A 9,327-nucleotide genomic window follows, 5' to 3' on the forward strand; every position below is an offset into this window, starting at 1 on the left:
CTCAATTTGCCTTTATGACTGAATCTGACTATTTTCTTCCATAGTGAGACTTTCAAAAAGACTTTTTCCCTGATTTGAAACTCTATATCTTTTCATTTCAAATCTTCGTACGATTTTTGACGATCTGACGCTATTTCAAACTTTCACAAATTACTTTCACTTTATGTTCAATCTCTCTGATCAAATTGACCCCATGTATCTTGTTTTCACTGAGCTCAGTCTGATACAATGGTGTACAACATTTATGACCGTATAAAGCCTCGTAAGGAGCCATTTTAAATCATGGCCATTACCATCCATCACCTATATTTATGGTTTAATTGAAACTTAAATGCCTCTATTTAAAAAGACACCAACAATTCGGCCCTTACACATTAAACTATCAAGTTTTCATTTTACGAGATTAAGTTATTTTATTTAATCGTGCACTCAAACGACTAAATTAAATCACGAAAATCTCACACATATAAATTCACACATAATAAACACAGAAAATAATTTTAAAATATTTTTCTGACTCAAATTTGTGGTCTCGAAACCACCATTCTGAATAGGGTCTAAATCTGGTTGTTACACCTACACCTTAATTTTGAGAAACAGAATGCTCAGAATTGAGCACACGGGTAGAGACACAGGCATGTGTCTCTACCATGTGGATGGCATGGCCTCAGGCACGGGCGTGTGAAGTCTGCACTTATTTTGTGAAAATTTAATTATCCGCACGGTCTAGCACACGGACGTGTGACTTGGCCATGTGACATCAATTTGCTCATGTTTTGCAAAACAGAGAGTTACACAAGGTAGGGACACGGGTGTGTGTAGCCACACGGCCTGACCACACGGGCGTGTCCCATATCCACATAGGCGTGTGACTCTTGTTAGTGGAAAAATTTTCTAAGTTTTGCAAAATTTTCCTGAATTGTCGGTTTAGTCCCGAATCACTTCCAAAGCATATTTTGGGCCTTGTAGGCTTGTTCTAGGGACTTTATGATTGAATGTAAATGGTTTTTAATTTGGATGCAAATGTATGACTCGATTTGTATAATTATTTGTGATGTAAGTCTGGTGATGCCTTGGACCTTATTTCGACATTGAATATGGGTAAGGGGTGTTACATTTAGTGTTATCAAAGCTATAATTTAGTCGATTCTCAGACTAACTTAGCATGTGTAAGAGTCTAACTATACATGGCATATATAAATTATGATAGTGTGATGACTCCTAACAATTTAAATTGTGTTTTCATATAGCAAATGGATCTCGATCGAGACATGGCTGATGATGTAGAAAGTAATGCGCCGGCTCCCACCCAAGGGACCGCATCGTCTGAAAGTAGACCAGTGACTTAGTCAAGGAGGAAAGGCTAGAGAAGCCTTCTTCCAAAGAATGAATGAATGGTTTACTGTTTTTCCAAACAAATCCAACTACCCAACATCCTCCACCCCCACCTAACCCTCAACCGGTTCTCGTAGCTCCCCAATGTGTGGAATTGGTAAGACTGAACAAGCCTTCAGTCAATAAGATTCGAAAGCAAGGGGCTGAAGAATTTAGAACAAATGTCAATAATGATCCTAAAAGAGCAAAATTCTGGCTTGAGAATTCTATTCGAGTATTTGATGAGCTTTCTTGCACACCGGAGGAATGCTTGAAATGTGCTATATCACTTCTAAGGGATACGACACATCAGTGGTGGAACACTCTTATATCTATGGTACTAAGGGAAAGAGTTACTTGGGATTTCTTCCAAGAGGAATTCAGAAAAAAATACATCAGTCAGCGATTTTTTTATCAGAAACGCAAGGAGTTCTTGGAGTTGAAACAAGGCCAAATGACTGTAACTGAATATGAGTGGGAGTTTGTTAGACTCAGTAAGTACGCTCGGGAATGTGTTTCAAAAGAGGCTATTATGTGCAAGAGATTCGAAGATGGGCTGAATGTGAACATCAGGCTATTTGTTAGGATTTTTGAGTTTAAAGAATTTGTTGTGCTAGTCAAACGAGCTTGCAAAGCCGAAGAGTTGAGTAACGGAAAGAGAAAAGCTGAGTTTGAGGCTAGAGATTCAAGAAAGAGGCCGATAAATAAGTCATTTCAATCTTCATCAAATAAATTGAGTGATTTTTATGCTTGCTCCAATGCTTCAGCCAGGTATCCCAACAAAGATTGTGGGAAGCAATATTCGGGTTCTAAGGCCCAGACTACATCCATTGCTAGCGTAGGTAATGCTAGGTCTAATAAGCCTGAATGCCAACACTGTGGTAGATGACATCCTAATAAATGTAAGATGAATAACTGGGCTTGTTTTAAATGTGGCTCCCAAGATCATTTTATTCAAGATTTCCCGAAAATGGTTGAAAATGATAATTTTCAAAATGCAAGATCGAGTAACACTGCTGCTAGAGGGGAGCTAGTGAGAAATACGAGAAATGGGACCAGTAGCAAAGGAGTATCCAAAGACTCAGCTGTGAGATTGGAAGCTAGAGCACCTACGAGAGCTTATGCTATTCGTGCTCATGAGGATGTGTCCTCCCCTAACATGATCATTGGTACATTTTCTCTTTATGATACTAATGTAGTTGCGTTAATTGATCTTGGATTGACTCATTCCTATATTTGCATGAATTTGGTATCTAGCAAGAATTTTTCTGTTGAGTCTACTGAGTTTGTGATTAAGGTGTCAAACCCCTTAGGAAAACATGTTTTAGTTGATAAAGTTTGTAAGAGTTGTCCTTTAATGATTCGGGGTCACTATTTTTCGGCGGACTTAATGCTTTTTCCATTTGATGAGTTTGATGTGTTACTTGGAATGGATTGGTTGACTCTACATGATGTAGTAGTGAATTGTAGATGAAAAGTTATTGAGTTTAGATGTTAAAACAATGAAACTCTTCAAGTTGAGTCAGATAAGTCGGGTGAATTGCCTATTGTGATTTCGTCGATGTTGGCTTAGAAATATGTAAGAAATTGTGAAGCATTTCTCACGTATGTATTGAATACTAAGGTGTCAGAATTGGAGATCAAATCTATGTCGGTAGTTTGTGAATATCCGAATGTATTCCCAGAAGAGTTGCTAGGGTTACCACCAGTTAGAGAGGTAGAGTTTGCTATTGATTTGGTACCTGGGACTGCACCGATATCGATAGCTTCATATAGGATGGCTCTGACTGAATTGAAAAAATTGAAGTCTCAGCTGTAAGAATTGACAGATAAGGGTTTTGGGAGACTGAGTTTTCTCCCTGGGGTGCACCGATATTATTTGTCAAGAACAAAGATGGATCCATGAGACGTTGTATCGATTATCGTCAACTCAACAAGGTTACGATAAAGAACAAGTAACCGTTACCGAGAATTGATGATTTGTTCGACCAGTTGAAAGGGGAAACAGTGTTTTCGAAGATAGATTTGAGATCCGCAGCTCAGAGTTAAAGACTTAAATGTGCCGAAAACCTCATTCAAAACAAGGTATGGGCATTATGAATTTGTTTTTATGCCTTTTGGATTAACTATTGCCCGTATTCTTTTTATGGACTTGATGAATCGAATCTTCTGATAGTATTTGGATAAGTTTTTGGTTGTATTTATTGATGACATTTTGATTTATTCCCGAGATGAGTCGGAGCATACCGAACATTTAAGAATTTTATTGCAGACTTTGAGAGATAAGAAATTGTTTGCTAAATTCAACAAAAGCAAGTTTTGGCTCCGATAAGTCAGATTTTTGGGACATATTGTCTCAGCGGAAGGTATAAGGGTTGATCCAAGTAGGATTTCAGCAATTATTGATTGGAAACCGTTGATGAATGTATCTGAGGTTAGAAGCTTTTTGGGCTTAGTTAGGTATTATTGACATTTTGTTAAGGGATTCTTGATGATTGCTACACCTATGACAAATTTGTTACAGAAAAATTTTAAGTTCGAATGGTGGGAGAAATGCCAAAATTGTTGTGAACATTTGAAAGCATTGTTAACTGAGGCACCGGTATTAATGCAACCTGAGTCGGAAAAGAGTTTGTGATTTTCAGTGACGTGTCATTAAACGGTCTTGGATGTGTGTTGACGCAAGAGGGCAAAGTGATAGCTTATGCCTTTAGAGACAGTTTAAACCTCATGAGAAGAATTATCCGACGCATGAATTGGAATTACCTACTATTGTTTTTACTTTAAAGATTTGGCAACATCATTTATTCGGTGAGAAGTGCCACATCTATACCAATCACAAGAGTTTAAAGTACTTGATGACTCAAAAGGATTTGAATTTGTGACAACGGAGATGGCTCGAGTTGTTGAAAGACTATGAGCTAGTAATCAATTATCATCCAGGAAAGGCGAATGTGTTGCCAATGCTTTGAGTAGGAAATCTTTGTTTGCTTTGAGAGCAATGAATACAGAAATAACTTTATCTAATGGTAGCTTGATTATAGTTGAGTTAAAAGCTAGACCTGTAACAGCCCGATTTTGGGTCTAGTCAGAACAATGGTTTCGGGACAATAATTTGGACGTAGAAAAATTTATTTTTCTTATATTTTTATGGTCTATAATTTTATGGAATGATTTTGTGTGAAAATTTTGTTCAGAAATTTTGACGTTTGAGCACTCAATTTAGTAAAAAGGACTAAATTGCAAAAAAGTACAAAACTTGAGTTCTAGAAGCTAGAGGTGTCTAATTGCTATGAAATTTTAGATTAGAGGTCCTTAGATGGTAATTAGACCATTACTTAACTTAGTGGATAAAAATGGACATGGTAGGGTGAAATTTTAAAGTTATACATGAAGGGTATTTTGGTAATTTGGTAAATAAAGCCAAAATAACTAAAATAAAATATGTTCATCTTTCTAATTTCGTCCCTTAATACAAAAAATTGAAGGGTCTCCATAGCTATGGTTTTGGGCAACTTTCAAGCTCGATTGTAATTCGTTCTTGCCACGTTTTTAATGCTCTTTACATTTTTGAAGTGGTTGTAACTCGCTCTACCTATTTCTAGCACTAATTTGAGGTATGATTAAGGTATAGGGTTTGACCCATGATAATATTTATGTATTTTGATGTTTAATGGTAGAAAATGCATGTTTGGTGTTAGATAATGTAACACCCCAAACCCGGCCCAGACGTTATTGCCAGATCTGACGTGTCACATGGACTTACAACTTAGTATGCATTCGTTGGTTTAAGTGATTGGGGTGGTCTTTGTAAAAAAAGTGGTTGAATGAAGAGCCGGTTTATCAATCTTTAGGCTATCCATTTGTTGTGCTTATTGAGTCTTGGAAACGTTTATTAATTTTGAAAACCCGCGCAGCCTAACACTAGCAGTTTCGACATAGTATAAATATAATTAGAAAATAAAACCATAGAGGAAAAAGAAATTTAAATAGCGGCCTTATTACAACTTAAAACCCAAAATTAAATCAGAATATAAAAATAATAAAATAAACTAACTTAGAAAACCAACTTTGCAGATGATGTGGCCACTCGAATCCCTCATGACTCCAAGCCCACTATGGTTGGGGATTTCCTACAGAGATGAAAATAAAGGGTGAGTTCAGTAAACTCAGTGTGTAACATAACCCAACCATAGCCCAAAATAGATCAAACCTCAGAGTCAGACTTATCTGGGCCTTGGCCCAGTACAAAAATCGAATGAAGCCCATAGGCCTATAGCGAATCTGAACAAATATATCATGAATGCGAAATCCCAACCCGAGCCATCCATAACACTCCGCATCAGCCTTACACCATGTGGGAGACTACTCGACCCACCCAACCGCTACACACCACAGAAATTGCAGCGAGGCTGCCAGATATTGTGACGAAGTCACCAGATACAGATATTGTGGCTAGGCCACCAGAACAGATAGATATATATATATATATATGTGGTGAAGCACCAGATTGCAGCGAGGCTGCCAAATATTGTGACGAAGTCACCAGAACAGATATATGTGGCGAGGCCACTAAATTGCAGCGAGGCTACCAGAACGCTTCCTCCATCAATATAAACCCATGTCCCATGCAGCAGAAGTAATATGTCAGGGCATACGTATACAGAAACAGAACATCATGCTTTTCAGAAAAAATAACCCTAGGGGTAAAATCGTAATTTTGCATGCATAAGGGTATTTCAGTAATTATTACCTATTGCTAAGGTTTCATGCTCATTCTAATGTTTACCAAGTAATCAGATGTACTTACCTCGTCTTTTTCCCAAAGTGGGCCCGTTGGCCCATTGGCCCTTTGGCCCTTTTTCGGCTCATTAAGCCTAAAAATACCGTTGTGCACGAAAATGCATACTCTGCACTCTAATCATCCAAATGCACCATATTCATTAATAACTGTCTCATGAGCGCTCGCACACTCGCGAGTTCACAAAATACCAACGTTTCGGTATTTCAGCTTTTACCGATTTGGTTTAAGGGAGGGTGTCGTTTACACACCTGATTGATGACGATTGATGACGATATCTCCCACGCGATAATCCTACAATCGATCAGTAACACATTAGACTTACGAATTAATGATAACTAACATAAATCCACGTCAACTAACCCAATCATCACACAAGTTAGTCATTTATGCACGAGGGGTAAAATAGTCATTTAACACCCTAGGGGCAAAATGGTAATTTTACCCCACAAGGGTATCTCAATAATTCTACCCTACAGGGGTATTTCGGTATTTCTACCCTACAAAGGTATTTCGGTAATTCTATCCTACAGGGGTTTTTCGGTAATTCTACCCTATAAGGGTATTTCAATAATTCTACCCTACAGGGGTATTTCAGTAATTCTACCTTACAGGGGTATTTCGGTAATTCTACAACTTATCCACTTGGGCCTACGGACCCATTGGGGCCACATGGCCCATTTCAACCCATCGCGGCCTGGAATAGCCGTCCTACTGCTAGAGTAATGAGAAATACACACCTGTTAGGTGACTGCAGTTAATCCGCGCTCCAAACACTCTTAGCTGATGCCCAACCCAAATGAACACGTCACAAAGTGAAAGGGATCAGCCAAGAAGGGTATGCCTACTCTCCTCATGGTTTGCTCTATTTAAAGCCAGCTCTCCATCTACTCTTATGTTAGCTTCCCGATGTGGGATCCATCCATCACCAGAGTTTAAAACCAACACCAACTCTTGCCGTCCCAACATAGCAAAATAATCAACCTTTGTGTGCCAAGGGATTCGAACCAAAGTCCTCTCACATGCCAACTCACGCCACCACCACTTGGACATCAACTCATTTGTGTCATAAATCCAACACATTAAACTTTAAAGCGCACCTACTTGCTTCCAGATTTATTGAAAAGAAAAACCAAAATATATTGTAAGAGCCAAGACTTGAACCTTGGACCCCTTGCTTCCTCTATGGCGTCACTTCCTTGTCCCCTAAGTGACGCCACCTTGCCACTACACCACACTTCTTTTTGTGTCATCTTTTACCCCTTTACTCTTAAAAGCCCAAACGCCAATTGCATCACCTGTTCATAAAATTAAAATTCCGAAGACTACCACGGATTTAACTTAATTTTGGGCCTTTCAAAGGCCCACTAACCTACTAAAATATATATTTTAACCAACCAGAACTCACACAAATTTTAAAAATGTAACACCCCAAACCCGGCCCAGACGTTATGGCCGAATCTGACGTGCCACATTGGAGTTGAAAACCCACGCCCGTTTTAGTGTTTTAAAACCATACATTTTATTGAGTTAACAAAGTGTATGGAAGTCGGGCACCGTAGGTATCCGAGAGAGGAGGTGAGCCATGAAGGTCGCTAAGTACCAAGCTCTTTAATTGGATCCAATTCTAGACATGCCCACAACCATAGCCACACTTTGTTATATTGAGTTTAAATTTGTTTAAGTGGACGTCTTTGATAAATCGATTAATCGTGGTGTTGAGATATTTTGAAAACAAGTATCATTTTGAAAACACGCCCTAAGTCTAGCCCATTTGAATAATTATTAACCAATTTTTAAAGTTATTAAAATTAAAATAATTCGAAAAGAAATAAAAGGAAAGTTAAAATTGGCCTTATTACAACCCAAAATAAATAATAATTAAAGGAAATTAAATGAAAACCAACACTTATTTAAAAGCCCAAAGATGATCACCGTGGCCACTCAATCCTCTCCGCCCAAGTCCCTACATCAAGGCTCACCGCAAGGTTAAGGAAAGGGGGTGAGTTTGGAAACTCGGTGTGCAACAAGCCCCTTTCAGAGCCCAAAACAATAACGGCATGTTGGGTCTAAGCCCAAAAACAATACCAATCATGCACTGGGCCGTAGCCCTTTTCTTATTTCATATTTCATAATACTGGGCCGAAGCCTTTTCATATTTCATATTCTTGGGCAAGCCTTTATCAGAAACAGTACGGCCCTTAGGCCCATTTCAATGTCACATATAATTTCAGTGAAAGAATGCAACCCATTTGGGGAGACTACTCAACCCACCATCCGCTACTCTCCACCGTACCAACCAACACACTATGTGGGGATTAACTCGACCCACCCCGCCAAACTCTCCATTGGCAAAGATATTTGCTTTATCATATAACCGAGGCCTAGCCTCTTTTAATAATCGGGCAAAAGCCCTTTCAATAATCGGGCATAAGCCCTTTTATAACCGAGGCATAAGCCCTTTTAATAAGCGGGGCATAAGCCCTTTTCACTTCCTCCATCCATATAAAACCCAACCCAATGCGTTATGATTACATCATGTGCATATCATACATATCATGTGCATATCATACATGTCATGTGCATCTCATACATACCATATTTATCAAAATCCCATGTATTAAAATCATACATAAACCCTAGGGGTATAATGGTCATTTTACCTAGGGGCAAAACGGTCATTTTCATATTATAAGGGTAATCTCGTAATTTTACCAAAATTAGGGTTTCCATGTTCATTAACGATTACTAACAATCCATGGGTGCAAACTGCGATTTCGCCCATTTTAGCGAAATCGAGTTATTGGGCCTAAAACCCTAATGGGCCCTACTTAACCAATTTCATCGTCTAGGCCCACTTAGCCTATATTCCATAACGGTTTTAACGGTCTTATCATGCAATTTAACAGATTTTTGTTTTCTACCAATTTTACCCAAATGGGCCCGAAGCCCAATGGGCCCCACTTGACCCTCGAGGCCCAACTTACCAAGAACGCCAAAAATCACATTCTTACCGTTTCCATCGTTCTCGATCACCGCCTCATCGATTCTAACTAACTAGTGAGCGTTCGATTGCTCACAAGTCCTCGAAATGCCAGAATTTCGGCATTTTGGCTTTTCGGCATTTTATCGCTTTAAGCTATGAAAGGGTT

This window comes from Gossypium arboreum, chromosome 3 (genome assembly GCF_025698485.1).
Source record: "Gossypium arboreum isolate Shixiya-1 chromosome 3, ASM2569848v2, whole genome shotgun sequence".
Taxonomy (NCBI): Eukaryota; Viridiplantae; Streptophyta; class Magnoliopsida; order Malvales; family Malvaceae; genus Gossypium; species Gossypium arboreum.